Raw genomic sequence first — 21,679 nt, 5'->3', positions numbered from 1 at the left:
TTCTCAAACGGGGATGTGCCAAACCAATTACTTTTGATTTGGGTGGCAGCAAATGGGACCCAATGAGCACAGAAGAGTAGTTATTTCACTACCGATGGCAAAAAAGGCTCTACATAATATGGAAAGGAACAGCTACAACCCGGAAAACTGCCCATCCACCCAAGAGATAGTTCCAAGGAAACAATGCCTGGAAAGCTAAACAAACAAACAAACACTAACAGAAATTCACATACTATATTTTTGAATTTTGTTTTCCCACAAACATCAGAATGATCTGAGACACAATAATGATCCCAATTAATAATCCTTCGTTTAAACTCACTGTGGAAGATAAAACAGAATTTATCAACTTGGAGCTGGATAAAATTTGTAATAGATAAAATAAGTTATGTTCCACAGACCAAAATCTGTTAATTAATGCCATTGGCCACTAGGCTGCAACTATCGTATGGTTGCTATTCCGTTACCATATCAACCTATGGCACTGTCTCATTTTGCAGACTTTTCAACTGTCTGCTCACTGTAGTGCAACTAATTTCTTTTTATTCACAGACACTGCATTGTTTCTGCATTGCAATTGTTTCATCTCCACTTGTCCCTAGTCCAAGCAACAATAGGAACATATGAAAGTTGATGATGGCTTACTTGTCTGCTTCACTGTGGAATATACCTGTTGCATTGAGGGACAGAAACAACAGCTAGTTCAGGATACTAGACTACACTGAGAGCTTGATAAGAAGCTTTATATTATACTTTATGAACAGAGACCACAGCTAATAGTTAAAGCAGGACAGAACATCCTGGATTCTTGTAGGGTATGTCTATACTTCAGTAAAACACCCGCAGCCGGCTTGTGTCAGCTGACTTGGGCCTGTGGGACTCTAAAATTGCAGTGCAGAGGCTCAGGCTGGAGCCTGGGGTCTCGGAATCCACAAGGGAGGATGGTTCCAGAGCCCAGGCTCCAGTCCGAGCATCTACACTGCAGTTTTATAGCTCCATAGACCAAATCCCACTAGCCCAAGTCAGCTGACACAGGCCAGCCGCAGGTGTTTTATTGCAGTGTAGACATACCCTCAGGGCAGAGGTGAAAGTAAGCTGGTACGGTCTGGTACGGCTTCTGCGGCGGGGATTTAAAGGGCTCTGCGGGGAGCCCCGAGCCCTTTAAATCCCGGCTCGCAACTCTGGCGGCCGGGCCGCGGCCGGCATTTAAAGGTCTCCTCCGAGTTCCCTGCTGCGGCGGGAAGCCCAGAGCAGCCCTTTAAATCCTGGCCCCGGCCTGCTGCGGCAGCTGGGCCGGGCGGCGGGGAACTCGGAGGAGCCCTTTAAATCCTGGCCCCGGCCCCGGCCTGCAGCTCCGGCGACCACGCTGGGGCTGGCATTTAAAGGGCTCCCTGCCACGGCGGGAAGCCTGGAGAAGCCCTTTAAATCCCGCCCGCAGCTTTGGCAGCTGGGCTGGGGCTGGCATTTAAAGGGACTGGAGCTCCACGGCAGCTGGAGCCTCGGGCCCTTTAGTTTGCCCTAGGGGCTACCAGCCACCTCTGCAGCTGGGAGCCCCCTGGGTGATTTAAAGGCCCTGGGACTCCCAGCCACAGCTGGTGCCCCAGGGCCTTTAAATCTTGAGGCCTCGCCTCTTCTGGATGAGGCCACCCCCCTCCCCAGTACTCCGGCCATACCGGTAAGTCCTGTGAGTTCTTTCACCCCTGCCTCAGGGGCTCTGCTACGATTGTGCTGTGTGACGTTAGACGAATCACTTTATGTCTGCCTGCTGAGTGACTGGGCATGATGATACTGACCCCCTTTGTAAAGCACTTTGAGAGCTACTGAAAAACGCTGTATAAGAATGAGATATTATTATTACTTGCCTCCATTTGTCCTTTGTAAAATGGGTATAATTAACTCCATCAAACAGATTGAGAGGCATAATTAAGATGCTTTGTGATCCCCAGTAAGAGGAACTATAAGTGCAAAAGATTATTTATCCTTACCAGTTCCGGAAATATCTTTCAGCATCACCCATATAATTTAGTAGTTCCAATGACCTGAGAGTTTCAGCCCCTTAAGTACAGACACACTCTTAAATATAAGCATTTCGGAAAGCTAGCATTTCTCCCTTTGTTATCTTTGCCCCTTCTGAAAGACTCGGAGAAGAGTGTGGCTGATTCTTCTCCTGCATAAAGTGAGACATTGTTCCTGAAAACTGGAAGAATGTAAAGGTGCTATTGATACGAGATGGGGGAGGAGGGTGGAGGGAAGGGGATGATTGACACATCCAGTAGCTCTAAGCTCAATTAGAATAATGAATTTTATACAGATCTGTCTGCTGCCATGTACATAGAGCCAATCCATTTACCTTCAGTGAAGCATGCATAGTTCCATAGCATGTGGAGGAGAGGGAAGGCGCAAGCTTCCATTCCAGCATTCTGATTGTTCCATTAAAGTATGTCAAAACATTGTTCTGTGACCTTGGCTTTCCTCCCTCTCTGCTTCATTTTAAATTCTGCCTGGTAGTTTAAGACCTTGGATGAATATGAAGGAGGCAGAATATTTGCAAGCGTGGGGTGTACCAAATGCTCATTAAGTGGATACGCTATGTGTTTAAAAAACAAATCCAAACCAAGCTGAATTGAAAGCCTACTGGGAGAGCAAAAGGCTGACTGACAAAAACATGTCTTGTCACCAATGTGGATTAATAGAAGTCTATTTGGAAGTATGTAATTAAAGATGTTTGGGGGTTATGTAAGGTGTGGTGTGATGATTAGCCAGTAATTTAATTCAGAATCATATCAATCTAAATTAACAAAATCTGAACGAGAACCCTCCCCAAATCCTACCCCAAGTGCACTTTTGATATAATAAAGGAAGACGTGCCAGAGACTCCATGACTCCACTAGAGTCTTGGCTATTGCTATTGATTTTACACTGGATACACTCAGCTATTATGGGGATGGGTGGCACTATAAAATCCTTAGGTAGAGTATATGATTTTTTTTTTACCCAGCTAGTGATGGGGAAAAGCTTGATTAAAACTGCAATAGGTTCCAGTGACTAGGTTTGGATAAAATACCTGCTTCCCCTTGAACAGTCAAGCAAAACACAAACTGACCCACTGTGATTCAGTGGTGTTTGGTTAACTTTTCTCCTTTTTCAAGTGTTGACAGCCTCTGCCCATCTTGCCTAGAGATAGGATTGGAAAAAGAAAATTATAATGTATCTGGTTCAACACAAAGCCAAATTTGCCTGCCCTCAGGGGTATGTCTAGACTCCAAACTCAGGCTCCAGCCTAGCCCCACTCTCCATCTACACACAAATCGTGCTAACCCAGGGCTCGGACCTAGGGTGCCAAGACGTCGTAGGGATGGAGGGTCTGAGCCTGAGTCAAGCCAGGACCAGGATTCAAGCCCTATTGCATTGCAGTGTGCCCACTGCACTTGTGCTCTGGGAGTCCCACAAAAGTATCCCACAGGCCCACCTGCTTTGTCCTCTGGACAGTCAAGTTTTCCCACACTGCACCATGAACAAAGAGACAGAGCCACCACATTTTGGGAGGGTGCTAGTTGTCTGGAATATGGGTGGTTGGACTCAGGCCTGCATAATGCAGTGTAGATTCTGGAGTCCCAGGTTGGTACCCAAGGTTCAACAATCCCTAACCTGGGGTTATAAATGAGTGTAGACACTAAAGCCCTAGGTTAACAAACCCAGAGTCTTCTAACTCGAGTTCTACTAACCCTGGATTTACATTGCAGTGTAGACATATACCACCAGGAGTCTTCACTGATAAAGTGTTTAGTACATGTCTAAGACGTGGACATTGCTCCATGACAGGAAATACATTACTGTGTATCAGCAATATACTACCCTGTTTTTACAGCTGGGAGCTGGTTTTGACTCTGTTCATGGCAGCAAGGATGGGATTCAGTCAAATTATCTTTTTGACATTCTCACTCCCAGCTCCAATAATGAGTTTATGGCTGTGGTGCAGCAGTAAGATTACTCCACCTATAACAAAAGGAGGTTGGCTACCTGAGTAACACTTATTCCAATGAATAGACCACTATTCAGACCTACCATACTCAATATTATGGTGTTACCATGCCCTTGCCGCCTCTCAATGCTACTCAGAAATAACAGACATGGTATTTACATGCTTTGTGCAAAAACAAATTAAAGTGTTTCTCATTATACTTTTTCATAGCAGATTGTGGCACTGAACTTATTTTCCAGGTCCTCTTTTTTCCCTTTTTAAAGAAAGATACAATCTTTGCCCTTCTCCGGTCCTCTGGGACTTCACCTGTTTTCCATGAGTTCTCCAAGATAATTGCTAACAGTTCCGAGATTGCTTCAGCTAGTTCCTTAACACCCTAGGATTAATTTCATCAAGCCCTGAAGACTTGAATACATCTAACCTATCTAAAGATTCTTTGACCTGTTCTTTCCCTATTTTGGCTTGTGTTCCTTCCCCCTTGTTAATATTAATTGTGTTGAGTATCTGGTCACTATTAAACTTTCCAGTGAAGCCTGAAGTAAAATAGGCATTACACATCTAAGTAGTCTTGATGTCATCAGTTATTAACTCTCCTTCCTTGCTAAACAGAGGACCTAACCCCCGCCCCTTCTCTTGCTCCTAATGTATTTAAAGACGCTCTTCTTATTACAATTAGCAAAGGATATAAAAGGTAACTCATTTTGTGCCTTAGCCTTTCTGATTTTGTCCCTGCATGGTTGGGCTAATCCTCTGTACCCCTCCTTAGCAATTTGCCCATGTTTTCACTTTTTGTAGGATTTCTTTTTGGTTTTCAGATCATTAAAGAGCTTCTGATGGAGCCATATTGGCCTATAACTATTCTTCCTTTCCTTCACATCGGGATAGTTTGCAGTTGTGCAAATATGGTCTCATTGATAAACTTCCAGGTCTCTTGAATTCCTTTATCCCTTAGATTTTCTTTCCATGGGACCTTACCTATCATTGGCAGGTAAGTAGGCTGCACAGCAAGTCTGTGGCAGAGCTAGGAACTGAACCCACTTCTCCATAAGACCATCCCTCCTCTTGTAAACAGGTTTATAATATCAGTGTCTTAACATCCTGCTTCACACTAAGTTTAAAATGCAAGAAGTTAGGAAGCCAATAGCTAAACAAAGTCACTACCTAAAGAAAGAAGTTACAAGAATACATCCATAAAAAGGTAATTGTGCTTCTAGCATAAGTATGTGTTTTGTTCTGAAAATATAAATCTCAGTAGTTCCATGTAATGAAACTGAAGGGAAATGAAACTGATGACACATTGTAGTTTTGTAATATGTATTATCAGACAGGCATTAAATAAGAGCTCTCTAGTTAGTCAAAACCTTGTTTGTCCTGTCCCCATTTACATAACATCAGCTCACACTTAAGTAATACCTCCATAGTCTTAGCTCTGAACTCAGGAAGAGAAATCTGATCTGCATTAGGAGTTTAAACATTAAAACTAGTCTAGATTTCCTTGGGTCAAAACTTACAATTTTTGATTTACTGGATGTCAGTTGTCAATTTCAAGGAGATATCACAGGATTTTAATTTGCAATCCTCCTTAAAGAAAAAAGAAAAATCCCCCAGAGCAGGCAATAAAATTGATCACGTTCCCTGCTCTGAAGGATTCTAGATATAAAACATTGATGGCAAAATAAAAAGTCTTTACTTTGTGGCTTATTCCTGAAGAAAACATGATGAAACTTGAATAGCACTAGTTTGCAGATGTGCATGAATCCATGGTTTTAACCCCTGGGCTACCTAGCTTGCCAAGATAAATTTAGTCTTTACATGTACATTCGTGAACAGTCTGCTGTTGATACTATCCATAGCAAATCAGCATTTCTTCCTGGTAAAATAAGGCCTGATCCTCAAGCTACTGTGTTTGGTACTTGGATACTATGGCAAACAGGGACTTTTGAAATCAGTAGGAGCTTGCCAATGACTTCACTTGGGTCTCATTTGGAAATTCACTGCAAAAAACTTCCAGATACAACATTCAAGACTAATGTTTGAAAACCATTTCAGATTACAGGATTGTGTAACCTGAACCCATTGAATTTTACTCGCATTAATAGTTCTACTGAAATCAACAGGACTACCTATGTAAGCAATATTAAGTATGTGTGTATGTACTTCTTTGCAGGATTGGGGCCCAAACATGCATATTATCTTAAAAAACTGCAATATTCAATTCTGTTAAAAAAAATTATTAAAGCATATTTAAACGTTTTCCATCCTGCTTACAATAAAGAATTTTATTGCCAGCACGTTTTTGAACATACCTACTGTAAACCAAAGGTTGGATGTTACCCTACAATCACAGGAACTTGTGATGGTTGGTTGGTATGATGAAACCAAAATTTACGTTTAATGACCCCAAAATTGTCAATACTGATGCCATATGCTTAGTGCATGCATCTGACAACTCTTACCTTATACACTTTTTAGAACAGGAGATGAATGTGAGAGATAATGGCAACTCATCAAATCTTTTTTAAAGAGTCGAAAGAAGATGGTTTGTCAGGTATAGTTAAGTCAGTTCATCTGTGTGCAAACTCCTTGGAGGATAGGGATGTTCTCTCCTTCCCATCAGAGTTTTGTGGCATCCATTCCTACTGGGAGCAGGGCTGGTGCAACCATTTAGGCAACCTAGGCGTCGCCTAGGGCGCTAGGATTTTGAGGGCGCCATTTTCTTCGGCAGCAACCGAATCTTCAGCCTCCCTGGTCGCCGCCGGCATTTAGGCGGAGGGAGCTGGGGCAGGGGAGTGTGGGGAGGGCCACCTGCAGCAAGTAAGGGGGTGGGCAGCGTGCAGAGGAACTCCCTGCCCCAACTCACCCCTGCCCCACCTCCTCCCTGAGCATGCCGTGGCTGCTTCACTTCTCCCACCTCCCAGGCTTGTGGCGCCTAAGCTGACTGGCGCCGCAAGCCTGGGAGGTGGGAGAAGTGAAGCAGCGACAGGGTGCTCGGGGTGGAGGTGGGGTGGGGGAGGATGCCTCAGGGCGGAGGGTGGGGGGTGAGGGGCTGCCATGGGGGGGGGCTCAGGAGGGAGGGGGGAGCTGCCGTGAGGGGGGGCTCCTCAGGGCGGAGGGGGGGAGCTGCCGTGGGGGCGCCTCAGGGCAGGGGCTCGGGGACGGGGGAGGGTGCAAGGTGGACGTTTCGCCTAGGGCGCGAAACATCCTTGCACCGGCCCTGACTGGGATGATACATCCAGTCCCAATCTACAGTAACTTCCACCTGCCATACATGTCTCTGTCAGTGACCCTAAGAAAGCTACATTTCACCAAGTGGAAAAAAATTGTCATCTTGGAAAAATGATTCCGTGAGGGGAGTGCAGATCTTGCATGGGGAATGCAAGGGATTCATGAACCAAATTGTGCTGAAGGTTTGCTTGCAGCTTAGAAGTTTGATGAGTATCAGTCAGCTAGATCCTTTTCTTCTCACTTATTACCACAATAAGACCTGCATTTCCCAGCTTGGGGAGGGGAATAGAGATCGGCCGGAGGGTGGGGGAGGGGGGAAGAAGGGGAAATACTGATACTGACCAGGTATTGGCAACCAGGGTGTATAAACAGGTCCACAAAGCTATGATCATGTGTCTGATAGGGCTATTCTACATAGTGCTTTTCATAGAAACTTATGACCACGGGAGGAATATGGAGGAGAGAAAAAAACGCTGATTTAAATTCTATGGGAAAGCAACACATTTAAGCTAAATTCTTAGTTACACAAGTGCAATTCCCAATGTACATAACTTAGAACAGATCTTAGATTTCTGTGTTCCTTGCCAAATTACCTTAACAGGAGCAGTCAAAATATATTCAAAAGAACAACCCACCCCAAACCACTTTAAAAAAAGAAATAAAAAGCCCTTCCTTCTCTTCTGAATCTTCGGTGCATGGCTGTGGGGCTGAATTTTAATTTAGCTTGCTAGAACCTGTACCAGCTATTTCAGACTCCATCAAATTTTGCTTCTACAAAGCACTGTTTGGTGTCAGAGTTATTTCTGAAGAGACCCCCATATTCTAGAGACAAATTTTATTCCTTCCCCTGATGATACATATATTTATTTAAAGCCACTTGTCAAGGTACTCTGCTGTCTGGCATTCAGACTGATAAAGCAATAGACTATGAAGTAGGTAAATCTTGTAATGATAACATATCACAGCTCCAGCAATGAAACCTGTCAGAAAGCAGACTGTGGTAGATACTCAAATTCCTCTGTAATTAGCACATTGGTGAAATTCAAATACCAAACCCTAGCAACCCCAAGGAGTATGCGAAGGAGCTAAGTAACACAGTGAAAAAGTGACATCTAGATGACCCTGCCTTTTTACACAATGTCAGGCCACTGGAACACTGATGCTCTTGGGGGTGAAGGGAGACGGAAATGGAAAGAGGAGGAGAGTAATTGGAGTTAAGTTATTGGTTTGAATATACAGTACCTATGTAATTGGGGATTTAGCCTTGAGTAATTTTCCAAGATCTTTTTGTTACAGGAAATAGGAAGTAAAATGGAAGATATTTTTATCTTCTCTTGTTTGAAACAGGCCCCTCTTAGGCTCATCTTGCTGCATAGTTTGTCTAACCTTGAGGATGTCAATTTGCAAACAGGACAGTGCTGGACTGGGGATGCAACTTTGTGGAGATTATTTATTCTTCACAAGTGCTTGAAGTTAAGGAGACGTGTCAAAGTTAAGTGATTAACAAAGAAGACAGAATTGCTGTGCTTGTTATAATTGGTGACAGCAAAGAGCTTGTATGGAAAGTTCAAGTCAATCAGGTGGGGTTGTATATCATGAAATAAATGAGAATTAGTCTATGGGGAGTTTGCCAGAGTAGTGACCAAGGGCCCAGGCTTCCATGTTCACACTGAAGTGAATGGGATTCATTAGGAAACACTGATACCAATGAGAGTGACAAGGTGGGTGAGGTAATATATTTTATTGGATCAACTTCTGTTGGTGAGAGACACACAGACGTCATAAGAGTGTCATGCACAGAGGGCTTGCAAGATGGGACCCTGCACAAGGAGCGAAGGATTTGCCCTTATAAGCATAAATCCTTTTTAAACTGGCAGTGCCTTTAAAGGGCACACACTTCATTCTTTGGGCACCTCAAACACCCACTGACTAGGATTAGACTGAAATAGGAGGCTGGGATGTACAAGGAATGCAAGGTCGAGCCACAGAATTAATAAGAGATCTGACCTTGTAAATAATCCACAGTGGGATTAGTCACTTGAGTAAGGATTATCTGTGGAAAAGATGTGTAGGATTGGGCCCTGGGTGATTATACGTATGCAATATGTGATTTGAAGCAAATTGTCACAAGCAATATATTGTTTTTCCAGACTAAGGATTGAAATTTGGTTCTATACACCTGCACGCTTACTCAGGCTACCTAGATCTTGGGTCTGAGCATGTAAGTATGTTACTTGCCTGCTTATTCTGTCCCCAGGGGTAGGCTGAGAGGTGGGAAATAGGAGAAGTCTTGGTTCTCCCTTTGCCTTTCCTTCCTGCAGCCAGTATTTCTGAGCCAGTGCAGTGGGTATGTAATTTGTTGCTGATAGGGCAATCCGTAAAATAGCTACCTCCCAAGAGCCAGGGGGAAGTAAGGAGGGAATTGTGATGTAGGGTGTGTGTGTCCTGAATCACCATGTCTCCTGGAGTGGTGCAGTTTAGGACTGCACCTAGAGGCACAGTCTAGCTTTTCAATATGAAAGCTGATCAGAACAATACTATTTTGAGCTTCTGGTGAATAATCCCAGACAAGCATCTGGTTTTTACAAGTCATTCACTCTAATAAAGAAAGGACTGATTAGTCAGCATTAAGCTTGTCATCTAGATGGAGAAAATCTACTTGTTTTGTATTGAAGTTATACGGTGCCACTTTTGAAAGGGTTTGTAGCTGTGTGCAAATACAGAATCTCATTCCACTCTATGGGCCAAACCCCGCTTCTAGAGGACCACACGGATGACAATAAGCTTTGCAGGGGTTTACCTCTGAGCACGATTTGGCCCCCTCACTTTGGCAGTGGGACATACAGGCGTTTCCATTCCAATGGAATTCCAAGAATCCCAAGTAGATGGTTTGGGAGCCCTCTGTCTCCTCTTCCTCATTTTTTAAACTTGTCTTCTATTCACCAGAAGGGGCTACAAATAAACCAAGAGCCACTTGAAATGTGAAGAGAACTATTCTTCTACAAACATTTTGGCCCCTTTATCAATGTAACATTGAAGCACTGCCCGAGGAATGTCAGGTCACCTAAACCTTAGTTTAATACAAGATGAATAATGACAGGGAGTGTGCAAGCTGTTAGCACCTCTTCTAGGTTTTCTGGATGCTAACTCTACCCTGTACCCAGGCCCGATTCCACATCCCTTCCTCCAGTAATTCCACTCCTTTCAACAGAACAACTCACAGAGTGAGGTTATTCCCACTGAAGCCAATGGGACTACTCAGTCTAAGGCAGGGAGCATCAGGCCCTGAGTGGGAAAGTGACATTTTCCATGCAATGTCAATTTTAGGATTATGTTATACTTCTATAGTTCTTAGTTGATTCTTCAGTTGTGAATGAAGTGTCACCAAACCCACTTCACTAAGCAGTATGCTAAACTAACCCTTGAAACCTGATTGGCAATGAAGCAGCAGCTTGTGGCTTTAGGTATATCTGTTATTAGTCATAAAAGCGATCCATCCACCTTACATCCATTTTATTGAAAAGGGATTTGTATGTTCTCCAATTGCTGTTTCCGTGGTTCAGATTACACTACCTACTGCAAAACAAGCAGTAACACTTAGGAGCCCAAGTCATGGACAAGTCCCCAGTTGTGTTAGGTGCTGTATAGTAGCAGTACTTGTATAGGTCTGTACCTATAGGAACTAATCTAATAACTGCTATAGAAATGCATATTAAAGGCCCAGCTGGTCACCCTGTTAGGTGCCATGCAAGATAGTAAATATTCCTCTGTATTCTATGCAGGTTACCATATCGTAGGTAGCAGTAGCAGGGGAGGAGGAGGGAAGGAGGGAATAGCCCCCACAGACTCACTACTGCACATCCCTGAACATCTAGCCCTAAAATATAGTGACTTGGATAACAAGTGAATTGGTGCAATGTATTGAAACTTCACAGATTGGTTAACGACATGCCAGCAAATCACCTACACCAGCATTTGTGCTCCTGGAAGTATCAAAAAGTTATTTTTTGTAAAGGTTGTCCCCTTTGTCCTTCCTTCAGGAAGTTTTGGGGCTAGGAATATATTTCATATTCCCTAAGGCTTTGTCATAAACAATATGCTTTTACTGTGAGATAACTAATGTACATAGATATCCCGATGTAAAATCCTAGTGGAAACAAAGCTCTGTCATTTTACTGCAAGGTAAACTAGGCGAGATCAACCAGGGATGGCAACCTTGCCTAGCTACACTGTGGTAAAAATGACAGGTGACTTGTATCCACTAGGATTTTACAACAGGATGGCTAGCACGAGTTAGTTAACCCATTGTAAAAAAAAACCACCAAACAAAAAAAACCCACTTTTCTACAGTGAAGACAGCTAGAGACAATTCAGGATGTACAATTCAAACACAGCCACTTTCTCTGACCTCTAGAAATGTCTTTAGGAATCTTACTTTTATTAAAGTTAGCATTTTTTTCCTTCTAATAAATGAATGGAAGATGAAAAACCCTGATGGTAAAAATTCTATATTTAGCAACAGTATGTCATTAAATATGTTATTACTGATTTGTGACATTAGTGTGTTACTCAAAGCAGGTGGTTTCTATCCCTGAAGACACTTGGGTATGTGGCTGTCCCTGACTAGTCTGCCGGAAAAGATATTACACAAAAACAGTAAGTACATAGTAGAGCCTGATCCATCTTACACTGGGTTCTCTCTGATCACACCGATCCCCAGAAAGCATGTGAGTGTGGTGTCTATGTGTGTGCACTTACGAAACACCATCTTAAAACTAGATCAGAAGTTGGTTTACAAAAAGCATTAAGTCCGACATATTATTAAGCTTGTAGTGGAATCTTATTTCTTACCTGTGATATTTGTATGCCAATAGGCTATAAGTGTCTTCCTGGATCAGCCCTGTTTAATTAAAGAAACGGTAACAAGTATGCAATTCTGCAATCAGCCTTATTGGATTCCAAACACCTGGCTTCTTGGCCTCTGAAATGCCAACATCCTCAGCATATTATGAAAACATTACTGCATCTCTGTAACCTGGCTTCTGCTCTTACCAAAAGGAGGGAGTGATGTAAGGCTCAGATCAGTCAGGAGTTCAGAGTTCTATTCCCAGCTATTGCATAAACTCACTTGCTCAAAGGTAACATAAAAACTCACCTTCTCCGTGCCTCTGTTTTCCCAACTGTAAAGTGGGGATAATTAATAGCTCCCTCACCGGGGTGATATGAAGTTTAAAGCAATGTTTGTCAAGTCCTTTGATATCTTTAGATGAAAGTGCAATGGTAGAAGTGCAAAGCTTTGAAGAGATTTAGGAAGCCTACATTTTAAAGAATTAGCAAGTAGGGAACACTTGGAACCCCGGGCTACAATGTGAGGGCTAGTCTAAACTGGCAGTGTTAAAGTGCTGCCATGGCAGTGCTTTAACATGGCTTGTATAGTCACGGCAGAGGTGTAGCCACGCTCCCAGCACTGGTGCCCTGTTTACACTGGCGCTTTACAACGCTGCAACTTGCTGTACTTGGGGGGAGGGGGGAGTGTTTTTTCACACCCCTGAGCCGGAAAGTTGCAGCGCTGTAAATTGCCAGTGTAGACAAGCCCTAAGTAAACAGAATAAAAGCACTTTAAACAGATGATGATTTTATTAGTATTACAGTGGCTCTACAAGGGGCAGTGAGATGGAGGCAATCACAGTTGTCTCTGTCCAAACACATTAAATAAGAGACAGTACGTATCCCATAGGTCCAGTGGACAGGACACCTGACTAAAAACAATATCTCAGTTCTAATCCTGACACTGCCACTGACTTGCTGTGTGACCTGGGACAATTCATTCTACATCCCTGGGACTCTGTTTTCCTTCTCATAGTTTGTGTATCTTGTCTACTTTGATTGCAAGTTATTTGAGGCAAAAAGACTGTCTCTTATTATGCCTTTCTATATTGCCTAACACAGTGTGGCCCTCAATCTCAGTTAGGGCCTCTAAATTATTGTTACCATAATACAAACAATAGATAATATTGTAAACAAAGGTCTGAAGGAGAAATAGAGACACAGAGAGATGGAGAGATTTGCCTAAGGTCACCTAGCAGGTTAGTAGCAGAACCCAGATTTTCTGACTTCTCCTCCAGTGCTGTATTCACTCGACCACACTATCTATCTACCCATCATTGTAATTTGCCCTTCTAGAATAGGGCCATTCATCCAAGGATTTACAGACAATGAATTCTGCTCAATAACACCCGTGTGAGGCAGGTAAGCATCATTACACTCTCCATTTTGGGAACTTGAGAGAAAGAAACAACCTCTGTTTAGAACAATTGGATTCAGTGTAAACAGCAGGCTGGGTAGACTGAAACCAAATCCGGGTACAAATGTTAAAAGGTCAAGTGTGCACTCAATACTCCAATTCAGCAGGCAAAGGATTAAGAAAATCATTGACAAGCTTTTTGTTTGTGTACACTTTAGAGAAAAAGGTCTGTATTTTGCAGGAAGGTTGGAAATAAATATAACCCCACGACATTAACATTTTAAAGCATTTCTTCCTGCAAAATGGCTAAACCCCAGCCAAAGCCAAGTTGGTGGGAAAAATATTTCCTTGCTTGCTTTCTGTGCTGTTGTATGGCTCTCCCAGGCATTATAACAGCAGGACTTCTTCAGCTCCCTCCCTCCTTGAAAAAGAAACGTCAGATTTCAAAATGATGGAAATACTGAAAGCAGATCTCTAACCATTCCACAAATTGAGGACGGGGGGGGGGGGGCAGAAATAGCCAGAGATGTCTAATCAGTCATCACTCAGAGCCTTTAGCAACTGGGCCAGCCATTCAGGATTCACTCCCAGAGAGTACTGCCTTATAGTAGAGTCCATTAGAAGGTTCATGTTTCTTTTCCATTGTTGGCTTATTTTTCTTTAAAGTGAATCTAACTCTTATGAAAGGTGCCAGACTGATTGCACTTAAACCTGAACTCCTCTGTTTAGCCACAGAACTGCAGCAATGTGAGCTTCCCCACCAATAACCATTAGTCCAGCTCTCAAGGGAGCCCTCAGGATCAGTCCCTTCCTCTGATTACTCATCCTTTCTTTGTACTCTCTTCAAATTGCCAGTTGTGGGACAGTCCCCGAGGGACAGATTCTCCACTATCTTGCACCATGCTAAATCCTTTACACCTGTGCAAAGCGGGTTTAAAATGTAACCAAGTTAGAGTTACTGCAGGAGCAGCGTGGTCTAGTGCAGTGTTTCCCAACCTTTTCCAATATCACTTCAATAAAAGATTTGTGCAGCATGCCCCTGAAATAATAATTATAACAAAACTTACTTTTAAGGAGAAATTTGAACTCTTTGATCTGAAGAATTGTTTAATCCTGGCAGCAAATGTTGACAGTGCAACTCAGACTCTTGTTCCACTGATCTCAGATGCTCTCCGTGTTTGTAAGTTGGGTTTACTTAACTTGCACAGGTACATTGCTGAAAATGACAACAAAATAGAGATAACACCGTCTGAGAATACTGTGTATTTGTATGCTACTGTCAACCAGAATGAATCCAAACGCATGTCACCAAACTTAATTTTAAAAGAGTGGCCCATCCTTAATTCGGAAAGTTGCTCTTGAGTCATTATCGTAAGATTCTCATCATTTTCCATTGCAGAGGAAATCCAAGGATCCCAGACCCAATTGAAATTTCCTATATAGGTTGAAGGAAAATATGAGCTGAATTTTTCTTCCAGACTTTCCAAATGCTCAGAAACAATCTTAACTAAAAATACTGCCAGTAGGATCTGCCATGTTTTCCAGGGGGAACATTTCTATCGTGCCTTTTGCTACTTTTTTTTCATATCAGAGGGCTACATCTAAACCCATGCAGTTTATCCATGCAGAAGAGAGGAGTCTCATTTCTACCTTGCATTTTCCTGTTCAGGTCACTGAAATGGTGGAATAGATCAGCCAGATAGGCAAGTTTTGAACACCAGGCCACATCAGCAATTAAGTCAGTATATGCGGGTTCCTCCAAATTAAGAATATTTTTAACTCCTCTTTCAGCTCATATAAACACGTGAGAACTTTTCTATGGAAAAGCCAGTGTATTTCTGTGTGCAAAAGTAAACTCTGGTGTTCTGCTCCCATTTCCTCACACAACAGTGAGAAAAGGCACCATTTTAAGGACTGTGATTTTATTAAGTTCACTATCCTTACCGCTTCATCTAACACTAAAGAAAGTTCTTCCAATATTTTCTTCTAAAAGGAGACCCTCCCACTACTGCTTTCTGAAACTCTTACCAGCATAGGTATTGTTCCTACATCTTATTGCTGAAAACCGGGATGGCATTTGATAACTACTGAATCAACCAAGGCATTTTAAATGCCTTTGTGAACAGCATTTTCCTCCCCCATAACAAGTTAAAGGTGAAATGTCATCCTACAAGGATACTGCATCCATTATGCTGAGTACAACATTTTGAACAATCATATGGCTTGAAATTCCCCCTGTTCAGAGGCCCAGCACAAAGCCTATGCACCTCTCAATTCTCACTTAGAGACCTCAGTGGTCTTAAAGGGTGCTCACCCTATGCGCAGTTACTTTCACCCCACAGGGAACTCTGCCCATATTAAAATCCAGAATTTTATTTAAATTAAAAGGAGATTTCAGTTGGAATTCTGCTTTAGTTTTAGACAATTTGGATCTAAGGACATTGACGGTAGCCCCCGTGGATCACCCTGGTTACTGAAGCGAATACAAATATTCAGCCAAAACAGAGAATAGTTATAAAATCAACTATCAGAAAAAGACCATATTAAGAAATAATGTTAACTGCTGTACGGTCAGGCCTGGTGCTCCTATACCAGTGATGCCATTCAACTACATGGCACCTACCAGGAAGATGTTAGGAAGCAGACAGTATAAAAAAGGAAACTAAACTTCCAAGATCTTCATCAAGCAATTTCGGAGATATTAATATTTTTTACTTCTATAGTGCCTCTCCGTGCAATCTGCAAGCTTCATAACACTTGCAATGCACGTGCTATATTTATTTTACAGAATAATAAATGAATGGAGGATCAAGTGGTTTAAGCAACTTGCCCAACAAAACAAGGCAGCGGCAGAGCTGAGGACAAGAACATAGTATCCTGACCAACAGCCTTTTGCTGTGGTTACCAAGTGACTCTTTACTATAGACTCTTTGCACACGTTTCCTCTCTAGAGCATCCACAGTGGAGCTACTATGATGTAGCCCTTTATTTGCTACTGTAAAGCACTAAGGAATGTTCAGCAAATCAAACAGATGAAGTGGACAAATAGGCCTAACCATCTCATTCTACGTACCAAGCATTTTATACAATGGGATTGTGCCTGTAACAGTGAAGAGAAAGGGGAATTTTTAAAACTGGGTTTATTTTCTATACTCAGGGTAAAATATTTCCTTTTCAAAAGAATCCAAAATGCTTTCTGCCAAGTTTAGATGTCACACTGAGATTCGCTGTTTGAATTAGAGGGTTCCTCGAGGAATGCAGACACCAGCATCGAAGTGATATAAAGCTGAGCATATTTCTATAGCCACATATCTATACTGCTCACAAGGCAGCTTCTGATTCCAATCAAGGTAACCCAGGACTGACATATAAACAGACAGTATATAATAAATGGTAAAATGAAAAGGCAACAAAAAGTTTCTTAATCCATCTACAGATATAATACAGCTTATTGCAAGCATTGACACCATAATACTGTTCAGTAACTAAAAGGTAGGAGATCTAATTTTCCTGCAAGTTCAGCATGTATTTCTAAAGTTTCTTCCACCGTTTTCATGCATTTCCTTGGTGAGTTTCTCTAAAGGCATTTGATCTTCAACAAATTTCTCTCTCCATTCATTTGACACTAAATTAAATCTGTGCACTGTAAGTTTGAAGACTTTCCTTCCAGCATGGTTTGATGCAAACTTGCATTTTAAGAAGGACATCACTTTTATAATTAGGACTGTCAAGCAATTAAAAAAATCAATCGTGATTAATCTCACTGTTAAACTATAATAGAATGCCATTTATTTAAGTATTTTTGGATGTTTTCTACATTTTCAAAATATTTATTTCAGTTGCAACACAGAATACAAAGTGTACAATGCTCATTTAAAATTTATTTTTATTACAAATATTTGCACTGTAAAAAACAAAAGAAATAGTATTTTTCAATTTACCCAATACAAGTACTGTAGTGCACTCTCTATCATGAAAGTTGAATTTACAAATGTAAATTTATGTACAAAAAATTGCATTAAAAAACAAAATATAAAACTTTAGAGCTTACAAGTCCAATCAGTCCTACTTCTTGTTCAACTAATCACTCAGACTAAAAAAATTGTTTACATTTGCTGAAGATGATGCTGCCCACTTTTTGTTCACAATGTCAACTGAAAATGAGAACAGACATTTGCATGGCACTGTTGTAGGTGATGTTGCAAGATATTTACGTGCCAGAGGCACTAAAGATTCATATGTCTCGTCATGCTTCAACCACCATTCCAGAGAACATGCATCCATGCTGATGATGAGTTGCTTTATGGCTGCTTGATAACAATCCAAAGTAGTGCATGTTCATTTTCATCATCTGAGTCAGATGGCAGCAGCAGAACGTGGTTTGGGTTCTGTAGTTTCCACTTCAGTGTTGCTCTTTTAAGACTTCTGAAAGCATGCTCCACACCTCATCCCTCTCAGATTTTGGAAGGCACTTCAGATTCTTAAACCTTGGGTTGAGTGCTGTAGCTATCTTTAGAAATTTCACATTGGTACCTTCTTTGCATTTTGTCAAATTTTCAGTGAAAGTGTCCTTAAAATAAACATGTGCTGGGTCTTCATCCGAGACTGCTATAACATGAAATATATGGCAGAATGTGGGTAAAACAGAGCAAGGGACATACAATTCTCCCCCAAGGAGTTCAGTCACAAATTAAATTAACACATTTTTTTAACCAGTGTCATCAGCACAGAAGCATGCATGTCCTCTGGAATGGTGGCCGAAGTATGAAGAGGCATATTAATCTTTAGTGCACTTGGGACATAAATATCTTGTGATGCCAGCTACAAAAGTGCCATGTGAACACTTGTTCTCACTTTCAGGTGACATTTTAATTAAGAAGAGGGCAGCATTATCTCCCATAAATGTAAATAAACTTGTTTCTCTTAGCGATTGGCTGAACAAGAAGTAGGACTGAGTGGACTTGTAGGCTCTAAAGTTTTACATTGTTACGTAACTGCACTCAAAAAGATAAAGCAAATCTACATTTGTAAGTGGAACTATCATGATAAAGAGATTGCACTACAGTACTTGTATGAGGTGAATTGAAAAATACTATTTATTTTATCATTTTTACAGTGCAAATTTTTGTAATAAAATATAAAGTGAGCACTGTACAGTTTATATTCTGTGTTGTAACTGAAAGCTATATATTTTAAAATGTAGAAAAAATCCAAAAATATTTAATAAATGTCAATTGGTATTCTATTGTTTAACAGAGTGACTAAACCTGCAATTAATCACAATTCATTTTTTTAATTGTGATTAATGTTTTTGAGTTAATCACATGAGTTAACTGCGATTGATCAACAGCCCTATTTATAATCAGTTAAAACAAATTTTTAATCCACCAATTTCTAAGACTAGAAATCTCAAAGAGCTGAAAGGGCCTAAAAAATGTTACCTTCAGGAATGTATGCACCAGGCCATATTTTATTCTCAGTTACAGCAGTTACTTTGCACATGTCTACACAGTGCAGCAATGAGCACCGTAGGGGTGTGATTTCTAAAGTGCACTAACATGTCGTACATTAATTGTTCCATATAGACGCTGCTGATGCACACTAAAGGTTCCCTAATGTGCATTAACATAGTAATGAACTTCTAGGGTGCACCAGCAGGGTCCACACAGAGCAATGAATGCGCAACACGCATTAGAAATCACACCCCCATAAAACGCATTACCCCGTCCTGTAGACAAGCCCGTAGAATGCAAGCTTTTTGGGGCAGATACATGTATTTGGATTGTTTGCATAGTGCCTAGTGACTGGGTCCCCTGAGGACTATACTAACACTGTAAATTCAGTGTAATCACTAAGCCAAAGGATTTACACTGCTGTAATGAGGATAGGATTTGACCCACAATACCTAAACTGAGCATTTCTAATAGTAATAACAAGCTATATCCTTATGTGGCATAAATAGGTGTAATTAGGTGACTTCAATGGAGCTCTACCGATTTACACTAGCTGAGGTTCTGACCCATTGTATTGCAGCTAAGTTTGCAAGATGGTTTTTGTTCTAACTCCCTGTTTATATTCGCACATAACTGTCTAAAAGATTCCTGTTTAGGCTGAAACTTTCTCTGCTGAATTTCAGATGTAAGACTGTTTTGTGCCTCAGTTATGAGTAGGAAATACATAGCTTCTATTTTATACAGAAAAAAATCTATTTTATGTGCCTGGATAATTAAGAATTGGCTGAAAATGTCAGTTATTTTGTTAGTCCTTAGTGAGGAACAGAGTTTGCCAGGAGGGAGGAGGAGAGGGGAAGTGTGGTTAATTACAAAGATATATAGAAAGTGGTTTCATACATGCCAATAAAATAGTGTTATTAAATTTTAAGTTGCATAAGCATCTGTGGCAATGTAAACTGGGTAAAAACAAAAGGCACTGATATATACAATAATTCTTTTATGTGGCAATTCATTTAAATATTATGGAGTTGTGCAAAAGTGAATTTTGTAATTTCAGAGTGACCCAACTAGATTTCTGAGGTCTGTGGAGCATTGATTGACACATGATATTGGTTCTCTTGCCTGTTTCCAGCCATTAAATACATTCAAGTCTTTATTCTGATTACCACGGCATCTAGGAGCCCTCGTGATGGCCCAAGACCCACTGTACTAGATGCTGTACAAACAAAACAGAAGGATTGCCCCTGCCTCAAGGAGCTTTCAATAACCATCATCATCATCGTTTGAACTTGAGATAACCAGACCCAAGAGCATAAGTCTCTACAACTCGAGCTAGAACCCTTCTTTGGCAGTTGTAGCAGATCCAGAGGACATGAGCCATGCACTGTCTGAACAGTGGGTTACATAAGCAATTGTCATAGTGGTCATAGGGATATTACGCATTTATAAATGTTAGGGGAGGTGCCCAAGAAAAAAACCGCTCTAAGAAGTTGTTGGTCCACATTATGAAAGAGTTTGAGAACTTCTGACTTCAGACAAACATACATTAGGGTGTTTGGTAAATTCACTAGACCCCCTAACAACACTTTTTGCATATAGCAAGAAGTAACACAAACTCTGGATGTTATTTTCTTCCCACAGTCCAAGGCGCTACCTTTTTGTTCACTTGTATTACAACCATTCCATGTTATTACATGATGAAAATTTGATTGCCAACAGTAAGGCACTGTCCACCCAAGTTAATAGTCCCTGCCCCAAGGCTGGCATCACATCACTCTCTCCCTCCCCACTCCAGTGAGCTCAATAGGATTAATGGAAACAGAAATCCCATATGCGACTATGGTCCCTTTGAGATGACAGTTAGAGCTATGCTGATCCTAACAGCACTGTTTCTATAAAACAGTATTTCTATCTCTGCAAACAAAATTGAGCTATTTTGTATCAGGAATTGGGCCACAGACTATGCTTTAACCATGGTTTGGAATTGTAGTGCAGACAAGAGTTGAAACCTTCAGACTGGGTCAGGCCCATATTCATCGATGGATATTTCCCTGCATATTTTAATGAAGGAGGGACTGCATACAATTACATTCATTATGGTCTCAGTATAATGAAGGCTAGGTAGAAGGAGATGAAAGGGGGAATATGTACCTGTAGAGGGGTCAGACTCACCCCTGCGGCACCTCCTGCTGGTGACTCCGGGAATTAGCTCTATTCCAGCACTGGAGCACCCTCTGCAGGCTGGTGATCCGCCTGTCCTCTGGCCCCTGTGTCCCCCCCTGGACCCAGTGCCCTTTCACATGGGGTGCTGCCCCTGGCAGTAACCCCTTTCTCTCTGGGTCTCCCCTCCTTGGAGAACCCCCACCCTCTATCCCCACCCTTGCCTCAGTATTGGCTACTGCCAGTCATTGTCCAGCCCCACACTCTGGGGCAGACTGCAGTATCAGCCTACTCATCACAGGCAAAGGGATTTGGACCTGCTGCCTTAGCCTACCCCTGGGCTCCCCTCTGCAACCCCCAGTACCTGTTAGCCCTCTGCTAGGCCACAGCCTGGGGCTTTCCAGACTGGAGCTCCCCAGCTCCTCTGCCTTTCCCCAGCCCTGCTTCACCCTCAGGTACTTTGTCTCAGTTCCTTGCAGCCAGACCCTTCTCTCTCTGAAGGCAGAGAGAGACTGTCTGTTTGGGCTCCTGGCTTCCTGGCCTTTTATAGGGGCCAGCTGTGGCCTGATTGGGTGTGGCCCAGCTGCAGCCACTTCCCCAATCAGCCCAGCTTTT

At 41.9% G+C, this 21,679-nt stretch overlaps 1 long non-coding RNA gene across 2 annotated transcripts; it reads right to left on the bottom strand.

The window, feature by feature from the left end:
* Window positions 1–3,104: 3,104 nt before the first annotated feature.
* On the bottom strand, window positions 3,105–21,477 carry LOC120386495. 2 transcript variants are annotated; one of them, XR_005589749.1, is made up of 5 exons: window positions 21,429–21,477; window positions 14,519–14,667; window positions 12,059–12,107; window positions 10,008–10,159; window positions 3,105–3,174 (listed from the first exon to the last, which is right to left on the bottom strand). It is a non-coding gene; the product is annotated as an uncharacterized LOC120386495 (long non-coding RNA). The 2 variants fall into 2 exon arrangements; XR_005589750.1 differs by lacking the exons at window positions 3,105–3,174; window positions 10,008–10,159; window positions 12,059–12,107 and adding an exon at window positions 12,889–13,872.
* Between the last annotated feature and the right edge of the window lie 202 nt (window positions 21,478–21,679).

The sequence above is a fragment of the Mauremys reevesii genome, linkage group 18 (genome assembly GCF_016161935.1).
Source record: "Mauremys reevesii isolate NIE-2019 linkage group 18, ASM1616193v1, whole genome shotgun sequence".
Lineage (NCBI taxonomy): Eukaryota > Metazoa > Chordata > Testudines > Geoemydidae > Mauremys > Mauremys reevesii.
The sequence above is the reverse complement of the archived record's forward strand: the minus strand, read 5'-3'. Positions and strand labels throughout refer to the sequence as shown.